The sequence below is a fragment of the Ostrinia furnacalis genome, unplaced genomic scaffold, assembly GCF_004193835.3.
Source record: "Ostrinia furnacalis isolate ACB-3 unplaced genomic scaffold, ASM419383v2 OfSCF0526, whole genome shotgun sequence".
Lineage (NCBI taxonomy): Eukaryota > Metazoa > Arthropoda > Insecta > Lepidoptera > Crambidae > Ostrinia > Ostrinia furnacalis.
In genome coordinates this window covers 585,614-598,015 of record NW_021130765.1, presented here as the reverse complement: position 1 = coordinate 598,015, position 12,402 = coordinate 585,614, and the positions used below count along the sequence as shown (strand labels likewise).

The following is a 12,402-nucleotide window of genomic DNA, read 5'->3' as shown; positions in this document are numbered from 1 at the left end:
TCTTTCCAGAGCCGCATGTGTTCATTTATCAGCTTATGCGTGTATTGCCAGCGTGACAAGGTATGTATCAATACGAATAGTTCGAGGAAAAACTACGTAAACTACACTTACACGTTGAATGCACGACTAAATCTGAACGCCAATAAGTGGTTATCTGCAATAATACCAAACAGCATGTATTCCTTTACATGTCAACAATGCAATATTCATAATTACAACAACAAGGTGTTAAATATGTTTCGCGGAATAAGTACGCAACGCTCTTTTTTAAGTTTTTCTCAAAACCTATTAAGTGTATTTTAAATATAAATACATAGGCCCCTCACAGACATTTTTAGCTATCTTTTGATGTATAACACATATTTTTAATAATGGTAATAAATTTTTAGGACAGTTTTTTTACGCTCCTGAAAAGTTGGCATTTTTCACTTGCGTACTTATTCCAGGAAGGGTGCGAAATATCAAGCATTCGTCAACAAGTGATCATCGCACGTCACGTTTTATGACAGCATTTTTCAGTGGATTCTAAAGTGAAAAGTTGACAGGAGTAAGATCGTCTCTCCGCGGTCTTAACCGCGTGACTGACAGATGGACAACATTACGCCCTTGCGATATTTGTGTCCGGGACGGTCTATTTCGGTGGACTGAATTTTGCATGCTCTTTCACTTGGGCGTCAATACGTTTTTAATTATTTTCAATATTCTGTTCATACTACAATCTGATTTCCTTATGTGAATGACCGTAGAATGTTTCATGCCCTTATAAATCATCGCTGCATACTCCACGTGGATCGGAAGATCCAAAGGTAGATATTTTAAGTTTTATTCTAAACACGCTGTCATCGTACGGTTTACAAAAACCATGGGTTGTTTACATTCAGGTACCTCTGTAAACACCACGGCTATCACTCAACGCGTTATTCTCAATCCTGCGACCTTGTAACAAAAACGCATTTCTCAACGTAAAATTGTACGTCGTTAATCGTCGTTTTGATTAATCTGCGTCTCGACAGCGATCTTCAAAGAAGATATTAATTTCAGAAGCGTTTTATATTTAATCTGATAATTATCGTTGACATCCGCAACGCCGCTTTTACACATTTGTAAATAATATAAAGTTGTTCACATATTTTTTCACAATATTTTAGGTTTACTTGATCTGGTTTTCGTGAACTACTTAATTAAATGCTTCTATAATATTATTAATACGCTACAGTTATTATTACATGAGACACGCCATCTGAAGGACAGTCTTAGCAAGCATCTTTAGTTCACTAAGGGTGGATTTGACCAAACAAGAGTAAATATTAATCTCAGAATAAATCGTCAGTTATTCCCATACTGAAACGGTCAATAACCAGTTATACCAGGAGTTATTCTCGGATAAAAGTTTGGTCGAATCGGGCCTAAGACATTTTCTATGGTACCTCACTCAATTTTGAGAAGGAAACGTACGGGACTCGCCTTCGTTTCGTCGCGTCGTCGCGTCGCTTGCGCAGTCTTTTCAGAGTTTATGGGCGATAAAGCTACGTTGAGCGGCGTCACAGCCGACAGCTGTTTCGGACCGAACTGGACTCGTAAATTACTGTGGAATAACCAACAATCATACCGGTGAAGAACTAATGCCTGTACAACACTATTACACAACACATGTTTGACAAACTTGAATTTTATCACTAATTAATAAAACACAAATTCCTGTGTGACCTTTATGTCAGTTAGGATGATCATCAATGCGTGGGGGGTTTACACGGTCCCGATGATGTAACTTTTTTTAACCATTTGTATTTACTCTGATATCGAGGAAGCTATTGGCCTGCATGCATCTCACTTGTTGAAAAGTGATGGTCAGGCCGAAGGTGGAAGCGAGTTTCACCCGTTAGGGGGCGTCCATAAATTACGTGAGACAATTTTGGCTATTTTTCAACCCCCCCGCCCCCCTTGGTGAGATTTGGTGAGATTTTGCCTGACCCCCTCCCCCACCCCCAAATCTCACGTGATATTAAAAAAAATCCGAAATTTAATAGTTTTGGAGTAATATAACTGAGAAACATTTTTTTTGTGTGCTTTAACGTTGTTGCTAACGAGTGCATCAAAAAGATCTATAAAGTTTAAGATTTTAGTTCTTGAAAGTATCTGCTAGGGACGCTGTACAATCATCATACATTTAATGTATGTCATTTTTTGTCTGGCTGTCTGTCTGTCCGAGGTTTTGCTTGGAAACTATTGGCACTAGGGAGCTGTAATTTTGTAGAGAAAATTTTGAAAAAAAAAAAATCTTTTTAGGGTCCTTTTTTAGCTCCCCTACATGTAAAGTGGGGATAGTTTTTTTTTTCGTCAAAATGTTAAAGTTTAAAGTGCCAATTTTTGTCCGAGTAGGGCGTTCCCCCCCGCTAAAAACTAAACTGTTGGCTTGATAAATCTGGAAAAATTCAAGATTATAGTGCTTTTTATGAACTTTCAAGGAAAACTATAGCGGTTAAGATAGATCAGTTAGTTCAAGAGTAATAGTCGTTTTACTCATGTATTAAAAAATTTCATACCTAATAAAAATTCCTTAGAAGAAAATATTAAAAGTGACTTAAGATGAAGTAATTGCTTACTTCTGAAATATATTGTGATAACGACGGACAACTAAGGAACCCTACACTGCGCGTGGCACGACACGCACTTGGCCAATTTTTTTACTTAAGATTTAAGCCAGTTTTCTGGCAAACTATTTCTCTATTTCTTGTGGAAAAAAATACGTGATATTTCTCGAGACCCCCCCTCTCCCCCACGTGAGATTTGGTGAGGTTTTTGTTGACCCCCTCCCCCCCCTAAAAGCCTCACGTAATTTATGGACGCCCCCTTATCTTCAACCATAGAAGAACTGACTATCTTACCTCTAACTGCCGGTACACATCAATTTAAAAATAAATTATGTAATTAGATTATTTTATTCTTTTTTATTTTTTAGATGCAAAAATTACGTGTTTCTACTGCAGACAACTATGTAGCCTAGCCTGTGTAGCCTGGAACTTACTGTCTACAGGCATGAGCTATTCAAAGAAGGCAGGCTATGGCACTAGGCTGGTATTTTTAGTACCAGACTAGATTGCAACTACGATATAAAGTCTTATAAAAGTTACTGTGGTCATCATATCACCGCCGCGCCGTTTTGGTTAAAAGAGTAACATAAACAATGACGGTTCAGTTTATTTGTAGTTCTATAAATGGAGTTTTTAAGTCAATACCCGACTCGAGGTATTAGAATAGCTTGTTTATTGTTCAAACGCCTTTTAGTACGCGGTAAAAATGTACCTGGCGATCACCAGTAAAGATTTTGATTGGAAATTCTGCTGTTCAGACAGATTTGTAGAAAAATATTGTTTTGTTTTACTTTTAATTGTTAAACATTATCATTAAAAATATTAACCTATTTTATTTATTGCTTATACAAAAAGTAGAAAAAGATTATTTTTTATTTTTTGAAATGCTCGAAAACATTTTAGTCAATACAATACACACTTACTTAGATATAAAAAAATTATTTTTGTGACAGCGCAAGCGGGATAAGCTTTCAGAAAATTCAATGTCTGGCTGAGTTGCGCCATCTTACTTTAACTTTAACCAACGTCACAATCTGTGAAATTCTATAAAAAACACCAGTTAATGTTTTAGTCACGGTTTGAGTAAGTTGATCCAACTCAGTTTAAAAGTTTTATACGCACACTAGTCTAGGGTTGTGTATAGGCACAAATAGAAGTGTGGGGCCATGGGTTATGGGATCAGGCTTTTCATGGGGACGCCCCATAACACCAATTAAGAGGACAGCGATCATCACGCAATTAGAGTTGATTATACCTATTATAGTAAGCGGACGCGCGACATTACGCGACAATTGAGCGCGTGCGCATCCTTCGTGATGTCATCGCTATGCAAATTGGACTGTGGGCATATTTGGGTCAGAACAGGTTTACCTACCCAATTTGCTTGTTGGAGACTAGAATTTGACCCATACAATTTTTTTTATAGTAGTAGGTCAGACGGGCGGGTCACAAGTTATCATGGCTCATTTAGAGCTTGTTGAATTTTTTTAATGATGTTGTAAAAAAAATAACAGAATATTTATTGGGCCAGATACATCGTGCATGTCATTTATTTATTTTACTAATCTACATTTTAATTATAGATTGATGCACTAACTGCGCAGTTATTTCGGTCGTCTCTCAACATCCGATATGGTCTAGTGGCTAGGATACCTGGCTCTCACCCAGGAGGCTCGGGTTCGATTCCCGGTATCGGAAAAATTTTTGGCCTACATTTTAATTTCTTATTATTTTTATAAAATATGTTTTTTTTATACGCAGTTTTGTAAGAAAAAAAATATTTAGACACGCGATCATGTTCCAAATCCAAAAATAGGCATAGAACTCACTCTACATGCATTTTCAAACTTGAGGGCATTCCCCTTTGCATGGTTGTTTAGTTGTACAGTCGCGGAATGAAAAGGTTCGTCACCTTAGTGTCGGTTTTCGCTTGCACTAGGTACTGTAAGAGTCAAACCTGCCAACATAACAGTGCAAGAAACAGTGCTGCTAACATTTAAATAAATATGACGTTTGCTAACGAATAAGGTTTTGCTTGTTTATTTTTCTATCCCATCAGTGCAATGTTACAAAGTGTAGTTTTTTTTATTTAATAGATAATGGCAGGTTGAACCAACAAGAAGGTTGTAGTTTATCAATCATAATAATCTTCTTGACAAGTTAAATCGTCAAACAACTTTGATCTGAATAATTTTGAACTTTACTGACGAACAGTTAAAGATTATTTTCTCTAACTCGAGATTATTCTGTAACATAGTTTCAAAAGGTAATATGTGCTCGTGATTCGTTGAAGGAATCAATTTGAAAACTGACGAACCTTTTCATTCCGTGACTGTACATAAAATTATATCTAGGTATTACATAGTTTGATTAATTATTTGGTGAGTAATTGGTCAATAAACTGTACTGAAGAAAAAGTTTTTTACTTAAAAAAAAATACCATCATCGGCTTATATTGTCAAGCAAAATCTGTGACAGAGTCGCGATCCGAAAAAGGCACGTCAATTGATTGATGATCAAAAAAGCCCTGTCCGTGTAAACCCCATTTTACCGCGTCCACAAAGCTGCGCGTGCGCCGTCTTTATTAGCCATGGATGGCGATGGCCGTAAACAATTCGAAATAGCATTTCCCGCCAGGACGCGGGCTTTACTCCTGCGGCATTACGGGAATATTAGACTGGCCAGTATGAAGTCATAATGGCATTGTTCGCTTGCACGGATTTGAGCATAACTTTTTGAATGAGCTTAGAGTTTAGATACAGTGGGCCACAGTTCCAGCTACCCATTATATTTTTTCTCTCGCTCTCATCAAATGGTGATTCTTTGCGAAAGAACGAGACATGACCAGAAATGGGCAGCTGGAACCGTGACCGATTGTATAACAGACGACAGCAGATTAAAAGCTTAGTACAGACGACATTTCAAGCCAAAACTATGACATTTTAAAAATGTAGTCTGATGACTGATGTGCTGTTGCCTGCATATCTACCTATATGTAAGTAGATAAATAGTGATGGCGGAAAATAAGGATAAGCTATAGAGCCATAGGACTATAGAGTCCACGCCAATATAAACTGTGAAAATTATCTGTGATAAAATCCACTATGTGACTTCGACTGTACAGATCATAATATCTTTGCAAAAACTTCTAAAATCACTCACCAGTGTCTATTGGCTTGGAATACTTTTTGAGGTGAGTATAAAATGTTAGTGACGATAATACATTGTATCTTACCAAAAAACTCGGTGCATTCGCCGCTGCACTTGTAAATATTTACGACATCGTACCTGTAAAAAGAAAGATAACGTGAGTGAGTATGCCTGTTACTCCATAAATAAATATAAGGGTACAAACATGTTTAACAGTACCTAAATAACCGGTCGTTATGGAAATCCTTGGGGGAGGCCTTTGTACCGGAGGCCCAGACAGATTGTGTCGGAAGCTATATATGGGCGTCGTCCGCTCCATGGCCCTTTATGGAGCCCCTGTGTGGTTTGACGCCCTTCCTGGAGATAACGCCAAAAGGCTCCTTGCTGTCCAACGGCTCATGGCAACAAGAGTGGTGCGAGGTTACCGCACCATCTCGACAGACGCAGCCCTGGCCTTAGCCGGAACCCTACCCTGGGATCTCGACTCCCTGGTCCTCGCCGCAGTTTTTCAGTGGCGAGGAGACCAAAGAGCTCAGGATCAGCGACCAGCACCCAGAGAGATTGAGGCACAGAGGACGAGACATGGAAGCGCCGTCTGGCCCAGAGCAAAGCAGGCCGGTACCATAAGCGCCATACATCCGGTGTTGGAGGAGTGGGTACGGCGGCAACACGGTCGTCTCTCTTATAGAGCGACCCAAATACTAACTGGCCACGGCTGTTTCGGCGACTATCTATTTCGGATAGGACGGGAGCAAAGTGCCAATTGCTGGCATTGTCGAGAGGGCATCGAGGATTCCGCGCAGCACACACTCGAAGTGTGCCAAGCTTGGGTGGCAGAGCGCGAAATCCTCGTGGAACAGGTAGGACAAGATCTCTCCTTACGGGTCATCCTGCCTCGTATGCTAGAGTAGAGAGCCCAGATGCATGGCATGCGGTGCTCCACTTCTGCGAGGAGGTCATGTCGCAGAAAGAAGCGGCGGAGAGGGAGCGAGAGGCCTCGCCTGACGCTCCACCGAACCGTCGCCGACGTCCAGGACACCGCAGGAGACACTACCATCTCCATGCCCCCTCTTAAGGGTCCTCGGGCACTAGACACGGGGGTGTTTGGTGGCCGCTAAAGGAGGACCCGTGGCGGCGGCGCGCGCATGTGTTCACGCGCACCGTTAGCGAAGACCAGGGGAGGTACTACTCCCCTGAAGCCAGTCGTCGCTTGCTCAAACAGAGCGAGCCACAGTCTGGGGCGGAGCCGCGAAAGAATGTCTAGGCCATCTAGCTCGGACAATAACTCGCAGCACCGTCCCAAAGACTTTGGGAGGACACCGTCAGGTTTTAGTGAGTAGGCCCTGCCCATCTGGCAGGGAGAGCCTTACATAACCCACTGGTTCCCCCGGGCCAGTGGGTATGCAATTTCATGCATTTCCTGACGAAAAAAAAAAAAAAAAATGGGGGAGGCCTTTGTCCAGCAGTGGACGTCATTTGGCTGAAACGAACGAACCTAAATAACGCGAGTTCATATGCAACCGTGGCCTAAGGATACTTCCTCAATTCAAGACATAGCGTAGGTCCATAATAAGCACTGAAGTTGAAGAAACTGATTACAACAAAGTATGGAATAGTGATATTTTTATAAAAGTGGATTTATCACGCTCAAATTACAATAATTTGAGTGCAAATTTGAGTCATTAAAAGATCATAACTCAATCTGTCTGGAGAACTATCTTGTATTCTTTTTTTTTTTAGAAAATTAAATAACAATAAAGGTGTAAATCTAGAGACGTCTGTAGTTAAAATAATACTCGTAGTAGATACGTACGAGTATTTATTGAACAGACTGATGATCACCATGATTTTATAGCATCTTAAGAGGGCAACCACCTCAGATAAAGGTAGCCGTTTCAGCTGCGCCTGCGCTACTAATGTTTTAGATCGTTTGAGCGCTGGTCCGCGATAACAACCAATAGGCACAAGTTGAAAATTAGGCGCAGAACAGAACCTACTGCTATCGGACAGCTACAGTAATATGATAGATATAATATTACCAAGTTACCATGTCTCAGCTCTGAAAGCTTTCTGAGCCAGAAATACAATATGTAATTAGGTATTTGACACAATCAATCAATTGAAGAAATTTGAATGAACAGTCATAACGCAATTCTCCAATAGATTTTGTCCTAAGCCAAATAATGGCATGACGATGATGTCAATGTCACTGTAACAACTCAACTAACTTTAAAGGCAAAATATTCAACATTTGTGTGAAATCCCTAATTGATTTCGAGTTGACATTATTTCATAGCCCCAAAAGTCGATTTTCGTCGGCCCACTACCAAACGCTTACCACATCAGTGTGTTCTGCACCGACAAGCATTTGTATGATCTAAAAATTAATGTGTTATCTCATTTATTTAATTTGAATATCAATTTACTTTTATGCATTTCCGTTTTATTCATTTTGGCTTTTATTTCGCAAGAAACCGGATCCTAATCGTTTTTCGCTTTTATTTTTGTGATAAAATCCAAATTATCAACTTTGAAACTTTATTATTTGCCATAAAACTTCCGTTTATATAATTTTTATGAACCAAAATAAAATCAACGCAGCTTATTATAAAACGAAAACTTAATACAAGATAACATCGGTGATCAACGTTGAAGCCGTTAAAACAATTAAACAGAAATATCAATAAACATTCAAGATAAATATAGGTCCGTAATTAGCCTTCGTACAAAGCCGAGCGAAGTTAAAAATATGTTTTTAATTCAACTATTAATTAACAAAGAGGTGGTTTTAAAATCAAATCCTTGGCCTACAGGCACAAGATAATTGCGAGTGCTTCCATAATCGACATTGTTAAATACTTTTTTTACCGATCGAGTCACGACAATCGGACACTTAAGTGTAATCGATGTATGCAATCGATAAACGAGTGTTAATAATTGAAAACACCAATGATTATTCAGATGAGTGGTTTTGTAACGGTACGACACGATATTGTTGACTTTTAAGGATGACTATAATTTTTTTACGTTTTCGAACATATTGAGTGAAATGTGTATGAAATTAATATCTGTTTGATTATGTAGGCACTTAACTTACTTATTGTAACTTTAGAGTTAAGTTAAAACTTAAAAGTTACTTGTGTAAACTGGGTATGCGTACTTATTCACCCAGGTGATGAAAGTAGACTTCAGGCTAGGGTTTCTGATTTCTCGACTTATTTTTTTTCTCGAGTTTCGGGAATTCTCGAGGCCAAAGTCTCGAGTTTTCTCGGGTCTCGAGTCTTTTAATTAAATCTGTTGAAATCGGTTGAAATTTAATAAAAAACACGGGTTTTTATTAATGTTATAATGTGTCTGGGCTATAATCAATAATACTGTAAAGTTTCAACAAAATCCGTTCAGTAGTTTTTGCGTGAAAGAGTAACAAACATCCAGATATCCACACAAACTTTCGCATTTATAGTATTAGTAGGATAAAATTATAACTTAGTAATTAACTAAAGGAACAAAAGTCATAAAGTCGCGTGTACTTTAAGGATGAATAACAATAAATATCTGGAGCTCCAATTGAATCACTTGTTTTCCAAAGAACACAAGTCCAAATTAATTGAAAAATTACGATAATAAACCTACATTTACAAACAAAAAAACACTTTTTAATAAATTTTTAAACTTAAAGATAACGACTTGAATAAACGTATTTACGAGTACCTAAAATGACAGACAGTTAACAAAAAAATGTCAGTCTTTAAATCAGTCAGTTATACAAACATAATAAAATATAGCATACTCGTAGGTGAACATTATTAGTTTCGGTTAAGATCATTACTTGCAAATCAAATTAGAAAAAAAAAACATACGGGTCGAATTGAGAACCTCCTCCTTTTTTGAAGTCGGTTGAAAAGGAAAGACTAGGCCAGTCTAAACGCAACGTTAACCTATTTAATAATTAAAAACTTACTTTTGTCTAAGAAAATAGGCTTTCAAGAATATTAAAGCTTCAAAATCGAAACTCGAGAATTCTCGAGCTCCGGTGATTTTTTTCTCGTCTCGAATGAAGCCAAATTTCTCGAGTTTTCTCGAGTTCGAGAAAGCTCGAGCAGAAACCCTACTTCAGGCTCACTCCAGGCGACACTATCACCCATGGATAAAAAATCACCTAAACTTAGTGGACTTCTTATGGGTGATCTCAGGACACCAGTGTCGCCTGGAGTCCACTTATGATCACCTGGGTGATCAAATCCATGTGATCAAAGTGGATTAAACCCTTATTAACAATGGTACTGGTCTCAAGAGTAAAACGAAAAGAAATCGTGAAGATATACCTAACCGACCTAACCAACCAAGTTTTTGACTTCAATGAAATACTTATATTCCGTGATAATTCACGGGATTTCCACACCAACAAAACTAAACCCAACACCTGTGATATTAGAAGCCGTATAAATGCCATAATGAACTTTAATCGGTCGTTTACTGAACAAACCGCAACCTTTTTGCTCAGACATTGTTCTCGTTGCACAAGATCCGCCCAACTCGATTCATTCGCAAATCGATTAAGCCGTGTATCGATTGCTGATACGAAATCAATCTATTCATTCGCGCCTGTCGAACACCGGCTGTGTGAGAATTTGACACCATTAACATAGCAAACAATGTAATTACAATGATACCAACATCTTAACACCTAACAGCTCCATTAGAAAATGTAGAGGTAAGGTACCTATTAGATTTCCTTGTAGTATCCAATCGACACAGTTAGATTCTTCAAGATACGATTCAGAACCTATGTATTGACATCTTTCTTATCTGTGAACAGTGCTTTTAACCCAGATGAGTCTTTCACATTGAATAACAAAACATAATTTAAATCAAAAATTACCTATCTACATTCTAATATAATATATATAATGTTCATTTTACAGCTTGGTATTAAAAAATAAAGATAACTAAAAGCATACTTTGACGTTAAAAATAATCGAAGTTCTTTCATAGCACATCCCGATCTTAACTTGATTTTTATTGCTTCATTAGATGATATTATGATTACTACAGATCGTAAAGTTTAAAATACATCATATTCCAAACATGTTCGGACCTTTACTGCCATTCACACGTCGATTTAACCAGATAAGTACTCTAACGTGTACAATAATGACAGACAAATCATTGCTACAAGGCTACTAGCAGTTCGAAACGTATTTAGTATAATTTATATTAATTTAATAATGGGCTACTGCTACTGGCGACCTTTTCAGTTAATTAGATCGCATTCAATTATGACCTTAACGCCTATCAGTATAAAGGCTTAGATGGAAAGCAATAGCTGTGCTGCCTCAAGCTAAGTTCTGTCCCATTGCAATTTTATAGTTTGCACGTGGTGTAACGCAATACGGATCCAGAGTTCAGGTTTATTTCACTGTACCTATTAACGCACGAGGGCTGGGCAGTTACAAATCATGAGGAATCGATGGCTATTGAACGAGCTACTTATCTACCACACCCCATTGATTTAGCAGCAAACAACGATGTCATTGGTAATTTACAATCAATTAATATTTTGCTTTTAAAAGCAACAAGCTGGAATAAAATTAATGACCACGTACAGCGGCACAGCTTGAAATCTATATTTTATGGGTGAAATATACACAATATTAATTAAGGTTTCAAAATATGTAAGAAGAATTCTTACAAGGCACTAATTATGGCCCTTGTCCGGCACGCAATTTTACATAAATAGGTTATGTTTAAACGACCAACTCACATTCCACACACCACGGAAAGCACTAGGGAAGGCATATGTTCAGCAGTGGACGTCCTATGGCTGAGATGATGACGATGAACTCACATTTTTAAGACCTTGACGAGATCTTTCACAAAGCATCAAGAACTCCACCTAAACCAGATTCAATCCTATTATGCAATCACTTAGCGCATCTCGGAGATTGAAGAAAGAATCACATGCTTTACTTTTCGCGCACACATGGCGAGCACGGTGGTCGGACGATCGAAATCGAAAGCTAGTTGACATAACGGCCACATGTGGAAAGGTCACGTGGTCAGGCGGCATTTCTCTCCTTGTAGGGGGTACCACACCCTTTGTGGCAACGGATTGACGGGTGAACTTCGCGGTACTTAGAAAGAAAGGCTTTGTCGCTGACCAAAAGTTGCTGTTTTGACAGTTACAAATCGGTGATGTCCTTACTAGGAATTATCTAGATAAGCTAGAACGGGTTAAGGACTATTTTGGTTTTTAGGTCTTCTCAAACAGTTTGTTGGAAGATTCGTTTAAAACGCCATCGCCTACATTTCTAGTCCCAAATTGTCTGACGCTGACAGCACAACGTTTTATATCAATGCATTTTTACAGTCTTCACACAAATGCAAATTCGATCATTCATTAGCTATTTACTTTTGTGGCAAAGGAATCTTCGATAACACTGACATCATTTGGCGTAACCATTCATCATCCGAGGAAAATCCATTCATGTCGGTTATTTTTAGAAGATAACAGATCACTTCACATCAACCCACAAATGTGATTCACATTGTTACGTGCACGCTAATACATGCGTGTTTACTAAAGCATATTTGAATAGCGTCAACTATATTTGCTCTTGACTTGAGCATGTTAAAAGCCAATAAATAATTTTCCTCTTTC

At 38.4% G+C, this 12,402-nt stretch overlaps 1 protein-coding gene and 1 non-coding gene across 2 annotated transcripts in view; one reads left to right on the top strand and one right to left on the bottom strand.

Annotated features, from left to right (window-relative positions):
• The window catches only part of LOC114366076 (vegetative cell wall protein gp1-like), a 139,045-nt gene that overhangs the window by 99,451 nt on the left and 27,192 nt on the right, over positions 1 to 12,402 (bottom strand). The gene's annotated exons all lie outside the window — the stretch shown is intronic.
• TRNAE-CUC (transfer RNA glutamic acid (anticodon CUC)) lies at positions 4,218 to 4,289 on the top strand. The gene has a single exon. It is a non-coding gene; the product is annotated as a tRNA-Glu (tRNA).